General features: G+C 42.1%; 1 protein-coding gene across 5 annotated transcripts in view; it reads left to right on the forward strand.

Moving 5' to 3' along the window:
* MAPK10 (mitogen-activated protein kinase 10) overlaps nucleotides 1-19,458 on the forward strand; it is a 268,834-nt gene that overhangs the window by 74,205 nt on the left and 175,171 nt on the right. For 4 of the 5 annotated variants that reach the window (XM_089526169.1, XM_089526166.1, XM_089526167.1 and 1 more), the window contains exon 2: nucleotides 2,040-2,256. The exons of the other annotated variant lie outside the window; for it this stretch is intronic. The gene's annotated coding sequence lies outside the window, so the exon portion shown is untranslated. The remainder of the gene's footprint in view (nucleotides 1-2,039; nucleotides 2,257-19,458) is intronic. 5 annotated transcript variants of the gene reach the window in all.

Consider the following 19,458-nt stretch of genomic DNA (forward strand, 5'->3'; position numbering starts at 1 on the left):
ATCCTGGGATTTGCAGTTTGTAGAGGGGGTATTTACAGTTCCTAGCCAGAGTGCTGTCACCAAACTATAGTGATGGACTCCATAGGATGTTGCCATGGCAGAGAAGGTGGAATCATAGTGCTATAAGTTTTTAGTATGAAGGGCCACCAGGAAAAAGCCTGGAAAAGTTACACTTTGGATTACAACTTCCAGAATCCCCTTAATTGTTGGGTTATGGGAGTTGTGGTCCAAAAAGTAACTTTTCCATTTTCTTTATCAATAAAAGCTCTTGTGGGAGTGGCCCAGGCAATTGGTCTCTGGTGAATGATGAGCAGAATAGGACCTTTTGTTTCCACTTCCTTGAATCTTATTTTATTTAACATTTAAAAAAAAGTTTCTGTATTGCCTCTCAGCTCATATGAGTTTCCAAGGTGATTAATCTGATTCAAGTTAATCAGATAACAAGTCTTTGGTGGTTTGCATGCCTGTTGAAAGTTTTTCAATAAGTTTTCCTAGAATGGGGATTTCCTTTTTCTTTCCCACTTACTGAACTACATTTAAGTTTTACACAGTAGTTTACTATGCTTTTATTTTGTGTTGCTTGTACATTGCTAAGAGATTTGTACTCCAAATGATTCATAAATATCATTTGACATTATCAATCAGTCAGTAATATAATCCAGAAATTAATATTGTTAAAGTAGATATTAGTTAATATATGCTGTTTAGGGTGGACAGGACCAGCTGATTGTTCATTACCATATTTGTAGGAGACTTGTTTGAATTCCAGTTGCTTAATCAACAAATTTTTCTTTTCCTTCCCAAAATTAAGCAGCTAAATTGCCTTACCTGTTCAGAGACTTGAAATGTTAATGTTGGAATTAATACATTAATTAATGTCAAACTGTTGAAAATTAACCTGTTAATGCTAAACCACTAAGAAAAAAATCTAAAATATGTTTGTTAGCTAATTTGTTAAACCAACTGATGAAAACACTGTTTAAAATAGCCATCTATGAGTTAATTATTCAAAGGGATCTCATAGCATGTTTGAGACTAACTGAGTGAAAGATGTAGTATAACCTTTTGTAGCCTTATTACATGAGAAAACAGCTGAAAAAGCCAGAGAGTAATGACTTTCTCTGTGCCTTCCCTCATGACACAATAACACTTAAGTTCTCTTCCCACAGGAGACAGTATTCAAAGTGAGTCTTTTTTTCTAGTTGGAAAAATCCATTTGACAAAAGGCACACTATGACCACTGTCTTCCATGGGAAGAAATGACATGCTACCATGACATCCTGTGGTAAGGTATGGAGAAAGCTACTACCTCCAGCTCCATTTCAGCTTTATTTTCTTGTGCAATAAGACTCTTGGTCTACTTCCTCAGCATTTGAGGAAGTAGACCAAGTCTATGAAAGCTTATGTTACAATATCTTTTCCTCATTTAGTCTTAAAGGTGCTACAAGATCCCTTTACATATTGATACTGCAGACTAACATGGCTATGTCTCTGAATTCTACAGTAATACGTTGTTATACTGGAAAAGATAATTGCCACTCTCCAAAATAATGCATGGACATCGTAACATAACTATGAAATTTAAATCAAGAATTTCAAAGGTCTTGATCTCTCATAAGGCATATAGAGATTCTGCATTTTTATTTGCAGATCATCCTTTGGTAATTGGCTCCACACTATGGCCCACCATTTTGTGTTTGGTGGACCTGCAGCTGACTGTTTCTTTAAAGATATTTTTGGTCTACAACTCCCATTGACCCTAGCCAGCATAGACTGTGGTAAGGGATCATGGAAGCTGAAGCCCCAAACATCTGAATGGTCACAGTTGTCCACCTCAGTCTAGAAAAATCATCGAGTAAGAGATTATAAAAGCCTGAGGTTTGCCAAGATCAATGCTGCTTTGTAGGGGTTGGGTAATAATATTAAAGTGAGCAACAAGCAGTGACATCAATAATAGTGTTTGGGGAGAGCTTTAATTTTGGCATGGTTAGGTGGAGAATCTTAAATCAACCTTTCTTGGTTTCTCAAATGTTTGGCAGGTGTGAAACTGGGGATCAAAACCCTCCTTGTACTGCCTTTTCTCTGAGCTCCAGATGAAGCGGAGGGTTTGCAGACAAGAGAAGCAAAGGAGGGAGAGCAGCAGAAGCAGAAGGAGCTGGCGTTTAGCTGCAGAGCTTCAAGTCTTCCCACCCATAGGTGGCCAAGCACCAGCATTGTAAAGGTCTCAATCTCCCTTCCCTGCCTTTAGAGACAAAGGTATGCTTCTTTCACCAAAAAGCTCTAGGTGACTTTTGCCTGTATGGTCTCTTTCTCACACTGCCTTGATACTGACACCTGTTCTACATCAAGTGTTTCTGTATTCTTTGGTTTGCTTATTCTGCTTTCATCAGAGCTTGGGAATAAAACACATTTTTGTACTTTGTACTGGCTACTGGGCTCTAGTCATTGTATTCCAAAATGTACTTGCAGCGATTCTAGATGTTGCAGTCCAAGATCTTTACAAGATCGGGCTACCTCTATCATATTTTCCCCTGTACTTTGATCACTCTTTTACTTGTGATAGGTCCTCTGTATTATAGAACAATCACTAATACTGTGCACTCTCAAAATGTCTCTCATTACTTCTGCAAGCAATATTTCATACTGGTCTGTGACTTTATGTTGAGGCCATCTCAGGAGAGATGAATGAGAGACACTATAGCCTTGGTGAGAGGGGGAGTGCTAATGACATTACCCAAAATGGGTGTGCCTCTTACTGTGTCATGGATAGTTCATAGTTTTCACTGTAACAAAAAGTGATTGTGTTTTTGAAGAAAAGAGGTAGTTTTTTAGTGCAAGGATGGGCAGCTGTGGAAGTGGGAGATGTATTAGACCTTGAAGGGCTGTACCTGCATAAAATCAACTTTTTTGCTCTCAAATGCCATCAAGGAGACAAGGAGCCATTTTGACCATGTCTAGACAGGGCCTTCCTGTCTAGAAGTAACTGCCTGTTTCACAGTAACTCTGTCTTGGGCTTAAATTGGACCAGGGTAGGCCCAAAGCATGATGCAAATACACCCACACCATCTAGAAGACATTTTAGTTCATTTTCTTGGGGAAAACGTTTCAAACATTTTGTAAATATTTTGTTTGACGCCCAAGGAGACTGGGGAGTGGGCTCCAGCCATGTAAGAAATGCCTTACACAAACCCCAAGGGCTTCTGGGAATATTTTGGAGCAAAAATATTTTTTTGAATTTTTTTTGATCCCCTGGAGGCCCTGAGGACCTCCAAAATGGTCCGGGGGGGGGGGGGCTGCATGTGGTCCACCTCTGTTTTGATGTTTAGGAATGAATAGAGATAATTTAGTGTATTCCCATGAACTGGTCTTTCTTCTTTCAAGGACCTGAAGTTTGAACTATGTGCTCCTATTTTAACAATGTTAATCATCCAGGAAGTGATTTTGGCTTTTACATAGATTGGACCAAATAATGTTAGTTTTCATTTTTGCAAGGAACCCCATTTGTTGTGGATACTAAGCATGCCGAGACATTGCAATTGCTAGAGAGTTACAAACCAAGCAGTTTCCATTCCCCCATCCATCCTTTAATCCTAGCTAGAATTTCTGTGTTCCTGATTTATTGAAGGCTGATCAGTCAGTCAGTACTTATTTACTGCACAGCCAGAATACTGCCTAACAATATAGACAAGCTATTACAACTTGGGCAATAGCAAACCTCCAAGACTGATACACTTTGGGAAGAATTACTGAGGTTGGGTGCCTGGATGAAAGCTAAGGTATTTGATTATCCATCTTGTGTTTACCTCTTTATAATCAAGTTTTGACATCTAAATTTTTAAAGTGCTTAGTGCACAGGGCTAGTATATATCCAGTTTATTATGGGACTGAGTACAAGTCTGGGCTGAATCCTTTTGCTGCCTGAAGCGAAGCCAAAGATGGTGTCCCTGGTTCCATTCCACATGGTGAAACTGACTGAAGTACCAACTGATTCTTAGCTTATTTTATTTCTATCTTATCTTTTGTCCTAGAATTGGGATTTAAGGTAGATTGTGTGTGTATATGTGCCTTCAAGATGCTGGTTGACTTATGGTGACCCTGTGAATTTCATAGGGTTTTCTTAGGCAAGGAATGCTCAGAGGTGGTTTTGCCAGTTCCTTCCTCTGAACTATAACTTACAGAACCCGGTATTGGTTTGTGCTTAAAAATATTAAAACAGATACAGGAAAAACATATATTGTAGGTAAAACATTAGAAAGTATATATAATTAAAATACAGTTACACCATGCACACTTTTAAAACAATTTAACACATGAAGTAAAAAGATAAACAATAAAAATAATACAGTGCACTATTAAAAGTTCCCTGCCCATTTTTATATAAATAACCAGTTCCTGAAAATGTTTTCAAAAGTATTTGCCTGCTGACATAAATAGCGTAAGGAGGGAGCCAGTCTAGTCTTCTTGGGAAGCGAGTTCTAGAGCTTAGGAACACCCATCAAGGTGCTTCTCTCCTATGTTCCTAGCAGGCATGCTTGTGAGATGACAGGACTGAGGAAAAAAGCCCCCTGTTGATCAAGAAAAATGGAATTATGTGGTTCAGAAGGAGCACACAGGGATCTATCATTGCTGTCCCACACTTGAGCCAGTTGTAGCACTCAGAACCAACCCTGACTAAAGCCAGGCTAGAGACACAATTGGGCTCAGTATAATCTAGCACCTGCTGATGATCCATTTCATCACCAATTTCCAGAGCACCCCATCTATTCCTTGTCTACTTTAAGCATATGAGCAATGGCAAAAGCAATTCCCTTTTGCCTGGCTTCCCCTTCAGGGATTATTATTATATTTTCTTATATCCCACCCTTTCCAATATAAAACAAAACAAACAACAAATAGCTTCATTTATATACCGCTTCATACTGAACTAACAGTGTCTAAGTGGTTTACAACTGTAAGCTAATTGCCCCTTGGGTACTCATTTTAGTGACCTCAGAAAGATGCAAGCCTGAGCCAAGTTTGAGCCCTTTCACTGGTATTGAACTCACAACCTTATGGTTTTGAGTGAGTGGCTGCAATACAGGCATTTAACCATTGCACCACCAGGGCTCAATATAGGGACTCAACGGCGGGTTGGATCAGCACAAGAGGCAATTGCTAGGTATGTGTGAGGAGGTTCATTTACTGAGCATGGGACCCGAGAACAGCATCATTTCCAAAGGCCCATTAAAACAGGAGCCTGTTGTGACTAGGGACTTTTCACACTATATAGTTATAGCTTCATGATGCCATTTTAACTGCATCTTTTGGTATTCTGGGGTTTGTGATTTGATGAGGCACTCGAACTTGATGGATGAGAATTCTGAGTATCCCTCCCTAAATGGTAAATCTCAGGCCCCATAGGATCAAATTGTGGCAGTTAAAGTGGAATTCAGCACTATAATTGTAGTCTGAAGGGCCTTGGATGTAATGATGACACGGGCAAGTCACATTTAAGGTGTAGTGTCTTACCTGGTCATTAAGAGGTGTCCAAGGGTGAAGTGTGGGGAATGTCTACTCCTAAACCCCCAAGACACATTTGCCCCTTGCTCTGTTGCTACAGTCAGCTTCACTCATGAGACTGTCCCCTTTCCAGTATGTTCTAGTTTTTACTATTTAAAAGTGAGAGACATCCATGTCCCTGTGTTATAGGTCAGCAGGGAAGTTCAGAATTGAAACCTAGTCTCTGCCAATATTTCACACCATCCACAAACTGGGAGGGACACTTTTGGGTATTGGGATTTGATCCCTGAAACAATTGGGCAGAAGGGATGGAGTTTTCCATGACTATGACCCTACCTTTATTTTTCTCTCTCTTGTTATTACAGATTAAAATAGCATTGGGCAACAGTAGCCCTCCAAATACTACTAATCTTCAGCTCCCATAAGCTTTCCTCTTTCGTTATGCTGGTAGGGCTATTGCTGGTAGATCAAAAAACTGTGGTGGACCAAGGTTGCCCACCCTTGGTTTATAAGCAGGCAACATTAAGAGCTCTAAGTCTCTTCATTATTGTCCTTTCATCAGCAATTGGAAATATTTCTACTCCAGCAAGCCTTTGGTTTGTTTTAAATGTAAAGAGATTTTTGTTTAGTTTGCTTTTATTGTATGCTTTTAAATTGCTCTTTGAAATGGTTTTGAATCTGTAGTTAGTTTCATACCATTTTAATGTATTTTTGTAATCTACTTCAATGTGTTAATGTATGCTTTCTGCTATCTGTGTTTTTACTTATATAGTTTTAATCCTGCAAGCCTCTTCAAAGTCCCAGTCTTGGGAAAGAGATGGTATAAATTTGATTGATTTATCAGGACTGTTAGTAAACCATGAAAACTAGGTGGGAAAGGGAAAACAAAAGAGAATGGAAGACCTCCTTCAGATCATAAGTCCACCTCTTCTAAATTTACTTTGTTTTCTTCATAGAATCATAGAGTTGGAAGAGACTACAAGGGCCATCCAGTCCAAGCCCCTGCCATGCAGGAATACACAGTCAAAGCACTCCTAATAGTTTGCTATCCAGCTTCTATTTAAAAACCTCCAAACAAAGAGATTGCACCACTCTTCAAGGCAGCATGTTCTGGTATTGAACAGCTCTTACCATCAGGAAGTTCTTCCTAATGTTTACATGGAATCTCTTTAGCTATAGCTTGAATCTATTGCTTCATGTCATAGTGCAGGGGTAGGCAACCTTTTTGAGCCGGGGGCCGGGTTGCTGTCCCTCAGACAACTGGGGGGCCGAAGCCAGGGGGGGTGGAGTTTCCACCCTCTGGGGGGCGGGGCTACATGCTGGGGGTGGAGCTTCCACACTCCAGGGGCGGGGACACATGCGCCGCTCCCGGAGTGATAACAATAATAATAGTTCCAAGCATGGAAACTACTACAAAGCAATTCAAAAAAAACAAAAAAAGAAGAAGAAAGCATGCACACTGTCTCAACCCAGAAAGGCACAAGGTGCTGAGAGGGGATTTTGCATACACACACACAATGCCTGTCTCTCACACACACAACCTCCCCCTGTCTCTCACATACACCCTCTCTCACACAACTTGCTCTCTCACACACACAACCCACTTCTCTCTCTCACACACACACACCAAACCCTGTCTAACACACACAACCACCCCCTCTCTCACATACACAACCCACTTCTCTCTGTGTGTGTGTCTCACACATACACACACACAAAACCCATCTCTCTCTCTCACACACAACCTCCTTCTCTCTCACACAACCCACTCTCTCACACACAACCCACTTTTATCTCTCCCTCTCACACACAACTCACTTTTCTCTCTCTCATACACACATAAACAACACATCTCTCCCTCACATACAACCTTGCCTTCTCACACACCCTCTCACACAACCCACTTTCACACACACAACCCACTTCCCCCCTCTCTCTCTCTCTCACACACATACACACAACTCATTCTCTCTCTCACACACACAAAACACACCTCTCTCTCTTACATACACACTGCTCTTACACATACATACACACAACTCCTCTCTCTCTCTCTGCCCCTCCTGCTGTAAAATGAGGGGAGGCCCCTCAGAGGCCAGGAAGGAGGCAGGGGACACCCGCGCTGGCAACCTCGCCAGCTCTTTCCCGGCTTCTGAGGGGCCTCCAAGCCCCTCAGAGGCCGGGAAGGAGGCAGGGGACACCCGCGCTGGGTCCTGGCCGGCTCTTTCCCGGCTTCTGAGGGGCCTCCGAGCCCCTCAGAGGCAGGGAAAGAGGCGGAGGACGCCCGCGCTGGCGTCCTCGCCGGCTCTTTCCCGGCTTCTGAGGGGCCTCCAAGCCCCTCAGAGGCAGGGAAGGAGGCGCAGGACGCCCGCGCGGGGGTCCTCGCCGGCTCTTTCCCGGCTTCTGAGGGGCCTCCAAGCCCCTCAGAGGCAGGGAAAGAGGCGGAGGACGCCCGCGCGGGGGTCCTCGCCGGCTCTTTCCCGGCTTCTGAGGGGCCTCCAAGCCCTTCAGAGGCAGGGAAAGAGGCGGAGGACGCCCGCGCTGGCGTCCGCGCTGGCTCTTTCCCGGCTTCTGAGGGGCCTCCAAGCCCCTCAGAGGCCGGGAAGGAGGCGCAGGACGCCCGCGCGGGGGTCCTCGCAGGCTCTTTCCCGGCTTCTGAGGGGCCTCCAAGCCCCTCAGAGGCAGAGAAGGAGGCGGAGGACGCCCGCACACGCGTCCTTGCAGGCTCCTTCCCGGCTTCTGAGGGGCCTGCGCGAGAGGCTCAAGGCCCCACGGCGGCAGGACCGAGCAGGGGCCGGTCCCAACGGCTTGGCGGGCCGCATGCGGCCCGCGGGCCGTAGGTTGCCTACCCCTGTCATAGTGTCTGGAGTAGCAGAAAAAATAGTTGCACCATCCTCAAAATGACATCCCTTCAAATATTTATGTCACCCCTTAACCTTATTTTCTCTAGGCTAGACATACCCAGCTCCCTAAGACACTCCTCATATGGCATGGTTTCCAGAGCGTTCACCATTTTAGTCACCGTCATATGGACTTTTTATCCTATTCTTCCTTTTGGGGTGTAGGGCAATTAACAATCTCCTTAAACCCCTCTAAAATAATAAATTTCTAAATATTACACTATAACCAACAACACACGCAAGATTAACTTGCATTGCACTCTGAATGTCAGAACATATGAATATAGTTTGAGCTGATGCCTGAATGACAAGAGTGTGTTGGGCCACTACCAGAAGTTCAACCATAAACAATACCATGTGAGCTAGCCCCATAAGCCATGATGTTCAAATCTAGGATGTAACACACAGGCCCTCCAAGGCTGGTCTCAAATGATTAATTTAAATTAATCACTTCAGGTAGCCTGGCCCTGGATTATTTTGTTCCATCTTGTCCCCTCCCCTAAATCCAGCACACCTGCAGATAAAGCAAAAGAAACCTAGGCTTAGAATGGAGTGCATGCAAGATTAGCATCCTCTCATATCTAACTGACTTAAGATCTTGAGATTGCCCCCAACACCTGATATCTTAGCATTCTGATCTTTTAATTTACTTACCTCCTTAATAATCATTTGCATCAGTAGCACTTCTGTGGCTTTGCTGCAGGCACAAACAGCATTAATCAGATATACTTTTCTTAGTCATGTAATTATCATTGGATCTGACTTCTCTACTGATTCTTGTACTCCATTTTCACTCTCTTTCCATGATTCTTTGTAGCCACATTCAGTGCTAGTAACAGCTCCATGCATCAGCAGGTTGGGAGTGGCTGCAGGGACCATGTTTCCATTGTTTTACTGTTCGCTTATTTTACAAGTAAAGTAACAGAGAGAAGATCATTCACATAATAGTAACTACAGTATTTAGGTACATTGGTCCCCACATGCCAACTTGGGTTGATATTCCTTTTTGCTTCTTAAGAGAGGTCATTGTCCAGCCTAATCCACATGGTATCTGAATGTCCCACTTTTGGAAAAAAAGGTTGGCATGTTAACTATAAGGAAAGCAAGCAAACAAATCAAGAATCCAGATTCAGACAATATCTTTTTTAGGCCAAAGTACTGCCAAATTTAAAACCCTCTGGATGTTTTTTGGGCCAGCTGGCAAGTAAACAAAGAAAAAGACCAGAACAAAACAGGGAAGAAGGAATGAAAAATGTGGTTGGTACTTAAACCTTGGAGTCAGATACATTCTGTCATTGGAGAACAATTCAATGATGACTCAGTGGTGTGGACATTAGCTACTCCATGCCCTCCACTGGTCCCTGTTTGGCTAAGACAGTCCCAATTAATCTTCTGCCAGCCCTCTTTTTCAGACTTTTTTTAAAATAGCCCAGTTTCTCTCTCTTCTTCCTCTTTTCCCACTTCATTCTGGCTAACTGTGTAAATTTACAGCACTTTATAAATAAAGGTTAATAATAAATAATAATAATAACTTCAACTGCTGCAAACTGAGTTCAAAGTACAAAAGTAGTCTGTTCTCAATTAACTTTGCAAGGGTGAGAGGAAAGGAAGGAGCACAATCTTGTCCTTTTCCCTAGGATCAGGCAAAAAGAGAACTGCTGTAGCCTCTTGTAGATTGTGTGTTCATCCTCATTAATAATGTTTTCTGTCTTGACCGTACTGATGTTGTTTGGCCAAATTTATCATAGTTTTCATTATGAAATATTGAGGGAATGCCGCTCCACTTCCTTTCCTTTTTTGTCTTTCTTACCATCTCAGCCAGTTAAGTGCTTCAGAGAACCTGGATGCTTCTGAAAACCATTTGAATGTTAAGTTGACCTAATGATGGTACTCCTTTTCAGTGTGTGTGTGAATGTGTGCATGTGTGGAGTCCATTCCTTCCTGCTCCAGTAACAACTGTAGAGAGAAATCATGGCCAACTGATAGGTAATAATTTAGTTTCAGTTCATTTTTTAAAAGAATTTTAAAAATTCCAACATTCAGGCCCAAGACTTTGAGTCCTTTTCTCTTAATAATCTGTCTTTGAATCTCTTTTTATCTTTAGAGGTTTTACCTGTTTTTTCCTGAGAGGCATCTTATCTTCCACACCTATATGGCAAAGAGGTAAAAGATCATCCTCTCCATACTGGAAATAGCTAGCTTTAGCCAGTAGAAATGGGGAATAATTTTGTATTTGTTTTTAAGAATTTGACAAAATTCATAAATTTCATCATAGTTGGGAAGAAAAAAAACCTACTTTAAAAAAAATCAAATCTGGGATAAAGTGAAATTTACTACAGTCCAGCCTTGCCATATGAAGAGGATCTGTTCTGAACACACACATACACACACGCACACGTGCGTAAAGCAAATTTCATGTATGCTGGAGTCCCATTTAATTAAATGGTGGCACGCTCCCATTTTGTCCCTTGCCACTCACCATCTGCATAAGCTGGAATCTGTGTATGGCAAGGGTGCATATGCCGAGGGTGAACTGTATTTTGTCTATCTCTAATTTCCTTCTCACACTAGCATTGTAATTTGCTACAGGTGTAAGCATCACTGGTTGAGTGAGACATATTTGGCTAGCACGCATGGTTCTTCTCTGTGGATGTGGGGCTGCATTTTGGAGAAGAGAGTCAGTTCCTAATAACCTATTAACTGAGCTTTGCACTTAAACAAACAACATAGATACAGAGACACAATCATCTCATGAAGCAGATGGCAAGCACAGTTTGTTTCCTTTTCAGTATCTGGGGAGAATTATCTCAAAAATAAGTAAAATTTGAAGGAGTTTTATTAGCAGCTGGGAAGAAGCATATGCCTAGAGATAGGTACCTCAGAAATCATTCACAGACAGTTATGTGCTGGACTAACTGTTATGGCAGATTGTTGGCTGGTAACACATAGGCCTGTTACAGACAGGCCAAAATAAAGCTGCTTCGAGTCACTTTGGAGGTATGGTATTTCAATGATGCATGAGTCCTAAGAGTCCAAAAGCCACACCAAAGCTGCACTCCAGTCCTTAGGACTGGAGCATGGCTTTGGTGCGGGTTTTGGACTCTTAGGACGCATGCATCATTGAAATACCATACCTCCAAAGTGACTCGAAGCAGCTTTATTTTGGCCTGTCTGTAACAGGCCATAGTTGTCTTGGGGATGGAGTGGGTATTTTTTGGGGAGGTGGGGAAGTGTAGCAATACAGAAAATATTTGTCTTCCCCATGAAAGATACCACTTTTCCTTCCATGGCTACTTAGCTGGCATGTAGGCTCAAAACAATAGCTTATAGGCAAATTTCAAAGGCCTGTCTGGGTAAGCAAATGAACAGCTTCTGCATTTTTTGGTTTTTTTCTGGGCATAGATATTATTTGCCACTGCAAGAAATTGAGCCATATCTGAGGATGGATAACAATATCAGTTGAAAATTACTACATGTGGAAGGGCCTGAAAGTATGGACTCAGGTCTCTAATTTGAGTGTTTATCAGACTACAGAATTATAGCATTTTGATACCCCTTTAATTGTCATGGCTACTGCCCATGGAATCTTGGGATTTATTGTGTGGTGGGGCACAGGAGATATCTGGCAGACTTCTAAATACCTTATGAAATTGCAAATTCCAGGCAGTTTAATTGCTGTCAAAATTCTATAATGTGACATGTGAAAGAGACCAGGATTTATTTTTGTCACTTTAGAAAGCTGTCTCACAGATGGTAAAGGAAGAGCAGAAGAAACACTTAGATATTGTTGGCCATGAGTTGGTGAGTCCTTTGATTGATGCAGCAGTCTGAAGGCACATGATACAGCCATTTTGCTGAAGCTAAGGAGGTCTAAATGTGGTCAGTTTCTGAATGGAAGACCGAGAACCCCTCATATGTCAACTTGAACTCTAGGATGAAATAAAGTTGGGATTTAGGGGTCCTAAATTGGAGGTGGGCAGTTGGGGACCATTCTATTTAACAGCCAGTAGTAAAGGATTATGGTAGTTGCCATTAAATAACATCTGAAGAACCATTTTTGCCTATCTCTTTCTTAAATACAAGCAATAGATATGAGCACTCTCACTAGGATTTCTACAAATAATATTATGTAATGAAGAAGAGCTGAAGAGCTAATATGAAAAGAGCTTAAAGGTGCATTCAGAATTTCTCCTACAAACAGTATTCCTAAACGGACTGCAGTCTAACTGTATACAAGTTAGAAAGGCTAATATGGAACTGGTGGTGTCCCTGGGGTTGGTGTCACCCTAGTGTGTGTGGGGGGATTGTGGGGGTGGACTACCATGGCCAGTTGAGGTCTGGCATGCAGCTGTGCCAGAACCCAAATGTAAGGCACTGCCCCCCGCCCAGCAGCCTCCATTGCTGGAACAATAGCAATAGCATTTACAGTACATTTCTATACTGCTTCATAGTGAACTAAGCACTCTGTAATCAGTTTACAATGTGTAAGCCGATTGCTCCCAACAAGCTGGGTACTCATTTTACTGACCTATGAAAGGATGGAAGGCTGAATCAACTTGGACTCTGCTGGGATCGAACTCACAACGCTGTGGCTGCAATATCGGCATTTAACCACTGTGCCATGCCATGATATGGTTTCCAGTGGGCTGTTTGGGTTCTGGAGTGGCTGCTGGGCAAGCAAGAAAGGGATGCAATACCCTCTCTTACTTGTCTTCAGCCACCACAATCCAACCAGTTGTCCCACCCTGCCAGATGCCCCTCTAGAGTGTCATCTGGTGTGGTTCTCACCCCCCCTGCACTCCCCTAGTGATGGCACTGTATGGAACTTTGAGAATGTATGGAGAACACATGGTATATTCAAAGTAATATTACTACTTGACATTTTTATGCCTTGGCTTGTTGTCTCTTTGAGCAGAATCCATGCCTAATTGTCTGAATAAGGCTTTGAGAACATGTTAGCAATACTGTTAATTATTCTGTGACAAGTGAAAAGAAAAGAAATTCTTTGTATTGAAAGGTTCTGTTTGCTGCAATGCAGAGTTGTGTTGCAACATTTTAACAGAGCATAGTATGGATTTTGTCTACTTTGCTATTACTCTTCTTCACTGTGCACTGTCAGGGTTGCATTTGGGATGTTTGAGCAGGGAATTGAAGAAATGAACAGTCGCCAATTATCTTTTGTTAGCTCATCTGTTCTGCCAGAGTGAGCATGCTTACAGTGGGATGCTGATTAGTTCTTTGACATGTTACTCAAGTTCTCAGTGTCAAAGAAAATGGAGTAGTGTAAATTACCTTTTCATGCAAGTTTCCAGTGCACCACCACAAGTAGTTCATTCTGGATCTGAATGGTTGTAGTGATATGGCAGCTGTTTATATTTATTTATATTTATTTATATTTATTTTGAAGCATTTCAGTGCTAGCTTTTTGTATTTTGTATATAGAGTTTTAAGGTGCTGCCATGCTAACTTTGTGTATTCTCAACAGAATTTTGGAAAAATTGTACTATAGTCACACATTCCCCTAGCCTGCATGGCCGTCTTGTATTCTGGGAGTGAAAGTCTTACAGATGTGAAAACTGGAGAAAAGAACATAAACTATAAGATATACAGAGAGTACCATACTTCTAGCAGTAGTTTCCTCTAGGACAGGGGTAGGCAACCTACGGCCTGCGGGCTGGATGCGGCCCGGTGAGGCCTTGGGACCGGCCCCAGCCCGGTCCTGCCGCCAATTGCCACCGGGGCCTTTGGCCTCTCGCGTGCAGGGGCAAGGGGGGCAATTGTCTATAGACGCCTCAGAAACATGCATTTATATTAACATTTTTTAAAAAAATCAGCAAATTTTTTTGCGTGTCCTCCACTTTTTAGAAAAAAGTGTCCACCATTTGAAAATGTTGTCCTACATTTGTCCCAGGTTATTTATTTATTTAAATTTTTTAAAAATTATTTAATTATTTATTTTTTGGCTTCGGCTCCCCCAGTTGTTTGAGGGACAGAAACCCGGCCCCTGGCTTAAAAAGATTGCCTACCCCTGCTCTAGGAGTTTCTAGGTGCTCCAGTGCAACTCTGACAGATGTTGACCATAGTGGGCCTAGAGATTCCTAGAGAGCTGTTCTCTCATGCAAAAAGAATAGTGTTTTTTTATTTGCAGTTTCCCCACATTCATGGGGGTCCTTCAGCTATAACCCCAGTGAATGTGGAGGGACCACTGTACTAGTTGATGCCTGGCTTGTGTACGTATGTTTAATTACATATAGTTACATATTACTTGTCTTGAAGGTATTATTGGAGATGGTTGATCTTTCTGATGACATCAGTAGAAATATCGCCAGGCCCAGGGACCATCATTAAAGACAGAAATTAACTAGTAACATTTTAAGAATAAATAGAGACGGGGTAACATTTCCTTTGGATAACCTTCAAATCCACAATGTACTGCTAAATATAAATATTATTATTCTAACTAAAACAGCTGATGACATTTTGTAGACAGCTAAGTACTTAGGTTGCCCTCGGCCCTTCCAAAGGAGACAAGAGGATAACTTTGTTGCAAAATAAACCAAACTGTAAAGCAAAAAATTAATGGGTAGCTCATGAAAACAGGAACAAAGCTGGGGATAGGTGTTCTATTGTTTGCATTTTAAATAAATAAACAAAATAAACAAGAAAGGTCCATGGCTCATAAGCTGTATGGTGCACATCTCAATGTTGTTTACTTATTTTATTTATGACAGTTGCAAACTATTTTCCCTGTGAGTTGTTCAGGCAACGTATGTAGTGTGCATATACCTACATTCACAGGAACAGAAGTAGAGGCACAAACACATACATAATGGCTGGCATCCTGTTAGTAGTATATACAGGCATAAATCCACCTTATACCACCCTGGACTCCATGTTGAGCTGCTAATGCTTTCCCTACAGCTGTTCTATGGCTGATGGAAGGGGGGGGGGTTATTGGAGAAGTCCTTGGATATGTCCCTATAACCAAACATGAAATAATTACATCATCTGCTAAGATCTTTGGAGGAGCCTGGTTGATCGCAGCTGGTAATGTAATCATTCTACAGGAACATAGGCCAATGCTTCTCCAATCCACCCATCTCCATTCTTCATCAGCCATAGAATGGCTGGGAGGAGGCAGCAGTGATTTTACAGTAAGTCTGATGAATAGTCACCTGTAGTGTAATTTCACACAAGGATGGGAGTGAAGAGAGTAAGTAAGAAAGAGAGTTTGCTTAGCTCATTTATATCTGTTCATTCTAAATTGGTCATGTGAAGAATTGTGTAGTCTAAGTCCAGTTTGAAAATAAGGAACTGTAAGAAGGGAGGGCAGCAGGAATTGCTGGATGTGATTGCCCACCAACAATGGGCATATGGACAGTTGACTAAGCAGATAGGTAGATGTCACCTGGTCACAGTCTTTCTCACTAAAGTTGGGTGCATTGTCTTTCTTTGTACATCATAGTGGCTGTCTGTATGGGCCAAAAGGCCCATGTTCCCCCTGGTCTTGTGTCATGCTGCAGCCAGGATCAGGTCTGATACTGGCAGACTGGATGAGGATCCACTGGATCCAGCCTGATCCCAGGGCAAACAGTCCTTACTCTGGGTCAATTTGACCTCTAGTTTCTTGGAAACTCTGCAACAAACCCTGGCTGTACAAATACCTCCTGCATGGTCCTTACTTTTCTGTGATGTTGCTCCTACTGAGAAACTCCCCATCATCATGTCTCACCACATGGGTGCAGCCAGGCACCCCATTTCTACATCAGATGCAATGGCGGGCTTCCCAATAGGAGTGATGGCACAGAAGGGCAAGGAATGTGTGCTGGTAGCGGGTCCTCATGTTGACACGGGGCTGAGCACCGACCTGAGTCAGCAGCCAGGACAAAATAGCATGGGCTCAGCCTATATCATTATTCTTAAACATGCATCTCTCTATATAAATTAACATGTCCAAAGTTCAATGCAAATCTGTGCTCTCTGATGAGAAGAGGAGCAGATAAAATTACAAAGGGCAAAGGAATGGCCTTCCATATGGTTTTGGCCCGCATATCCCATCAGTTCTAACCAGCATAGCTAATCTTGGGGTATGGAAGGCATTCCTGTGCATATTTGCTGGCCCTATTGTTATTAACTGCCCTTGAGTTGGCCTTGATTCATGGCAACTCTATGGATGAGACATCTCCAAGATCACCTATCCTCCACTGATCTGCTTACGTTTTGTAGATTCAGGCTTGTGGCCTCTTTGATAGAGTCTATCCATCAGGCATGAGATCTTCCTTTTTATTGCCTTCTATTTTCTTTCATATTATCATCTTTTCTCATGAGTCATTTCTCCTCCTGATGTGGCCAAAGTATGACAACCTCAGTTTTGTCATCTTGGCTTCCAGGGAAAATTGAGGTTTAATGTGTTCTAGGACACATTTGTTTGTCTTTTTGGCCCTCCAGAGTAACCTCAGCACTCTTCTTCAGCACCACATCTCAAATGATTTGATTTTCTTTCTGTTGGTTTTGTTTAATTTCCAACTCTCACATTTGTATGTAGTGATGGGGAATATAATGGCTTAAACAATTCTAACTTCAGTGCTCATTTGTATTTATGTTCAACAATAATTCTGCCTTTGTGCTTTCTTCCTTGACCTTCCTCAGTAATTGTTCCAAGTCCATGAAGTTTTCCGCTAGTAGTATAGTGTCATCTGCATATCTTAGATTGTTGATGTTTCTTCCTCCTCTTTCTCCTCCTCCTCCAGAGTCCAAACCTGCTCTTTGTATGATTTTTTCCCTGCATACAAATTGAACAGGTAGGGTGATAAAATGCAGCCTTGTCTGACCCTTTTGCCCTGCTAATGTGAAAGCCACAAACTGCCACTGGTTCCTTGTCCCTGAACGGTGTGTTGGCTATTTAATTTGCCCCATTGCTGTTGTGTTGGGAGATAAAATAGTGATAATGGAAAAGGCCAAGAGAGTGGTGAGAGGCCAGGAGGCCAGAAACACTTCACAGTTCTGGAGATACCTTACCTGTTCCAAAACTAAGATAACAATCAAAGCAACTGACCTTGAGAGGAGAGAGGCTTCAGATAACCAATTTTTCACTTTCAAAGACTGGATTAAAATCTTGTGAGAACTTGCTGAAACGTATGTCTATCATTAGGCATCATGAGGCTACCACCTCAAGCTTCAGGTGTTTAGGGGCAGAAGTAGCAGGATACCGATGATACTACCTGAATTCATCAGATATTCCTCTCTGTTGGAAGGCAGCCTGTCCCAGACTCCCTGAATTGCTGGCTGCATACAGCTGTTATGGAAGATGCTGCACTGTTGATAATGTTGAAGTAATACACAACTCAGATTCTTTATTTGGAATGGAGGTATCCACTGTTTTGTCTTTTGCCTCAAGCAGAGGTTTGTTTCAGGCTGACTTGGTGCCAGAATGAGCCTGCTAGCAGTCAGGTAAGGCATGGCCCAGCTATCTCAACCAACATTAATTTTGATAACCTAATGTAGGGCAAAATACGTGTATACCTCACATCGTGTTGTGAATGAAGTAGAATAGTCTACGGTGATAACTTAATGTAATTAAGTTGTCCTTATAAAATGATTTAATATATATTTATGGCCTCATCACTCTCTAGGCTCTAGTAATAAATAAGCTCTGATGTCGTATAAAACCCCATTGTTAAACATTTGACTTTATTATTAGAAGAGAAGATGCTGATCTGATTGATTAGGCCCCTGGCTTTTAAATTTTTTTAAAAATTATTACCTTTGGCATATCGTAATGAAAGTACATGCACACAAACCACATCTCACAAATTCTTTATGGGATAGCAACATAGAAAGGTCTGAGTTTTCAGTCTTTGATCATTCATAGTAAGGCATTTGACAAAACAGATTTGTTAAAATGACTATAAATGGTATTCCAGGCTTTAGTTTAGTGTAGTTACCCTGCTACAAACAGTATCCTATTATGATGGCTGAGGCAAAGTATAAAGTGGTTGTTGCTGTTGTTATTGTTGTTGTTGTTGTGTGCCTTCAAGTTGTTGCTGAATTATAATGGCCCTAAGGTGAATGTATCACTGGGTTTTCTTTGCAAAATTTGTTCAGAGGGAGGCTGCCTTTGCATCCAGTGGGTTTCCATGGCTGAAAGGTGATTTGAACCCTGATTGTTCCTTCTCTGCTCTCAATGCACTAGCTCTCATCTGATCTTGGAAGCTAAGCAGGATCAACCCTCATTAGTACTTGGATGGGAGACCAGCAATGAATACTATGTGCATAGGCTATATTTCAGAGGAAAGAATTGGCAAAACCACCCCTGTGTATTCCTTGTCTAAGAAAACTCTATGAAATCCATGGGGTCATCAAACGTTGATAGGTAGACTTGAAAGCACACTTCAGAGTCAATGACTAAACCACACTGGCTCTCATAAAATGGTGTCTCTCCTCATCCAATGACCCTACCAGACTGATGGTTGATGGGACAATGATAGGGCAGTGTCCTCCACTGGACACAAAGACAGTTGGTTAGTTAGGAAGCAGAGGAAAGTCTGTACAATACACATAGCCCTGTTTTCTCCCACGCTTCAGTTTTTGCCAGCACAAACACAAAGCAAAATAATTGCTGAAGTAATGTCTACTTCATGATGCTGAAGTGATGATTCTTTCGTGAGATCTCATCATATGAATCTAGGGTTTCCAGATCTCGTGGCCTGGCCTCTCTTCTCTGGTTCTTCAGGCAAAAGTGGGCGGGGAGGATTTCAAGGTGATAGCATTGTTTTGGAAAGTGTACCTACATTTTCCAGCGATGGAGAGAAGGCATCCTTGATGTATGGGTTAGACCCTGTGGCTCGCTCTAGGTCAGGCAGGAAGTAGACAAAACTTTAGAGGCGTGTCCACAGGATAGGACTAACCCCCAAAGCAAGTTTCAGTTTCGTTTCTGCCTCTGCTCTGGTCAGACGCTTTCAGATCAGCTCTGCTGCTTTTCCTCCTCTATTTCTTTCAACAACAAAAACAACAACTTTATTTCTCTCCTGTTCCTTTTGCCTCTGCCTCCTATCTGTCC

The sequence above is a fragment of the Sceloporus occidentalis genome, unplaced genomic scaffold (genome assembly GCF_023333645.1).
Source record: "Sceloporus occidentalis isolate IW3139 unplaced genomic scaffold, rSceOcc1.0.p SCAF_5, whole genome shotgun sequence".
Lineage (NCBI taxonomy): Eukaryota > Metazoa > Chordata > Lepidosauria > Squamata > Phrynosomatidae > Sceloporus > Sceloporus occidentalis.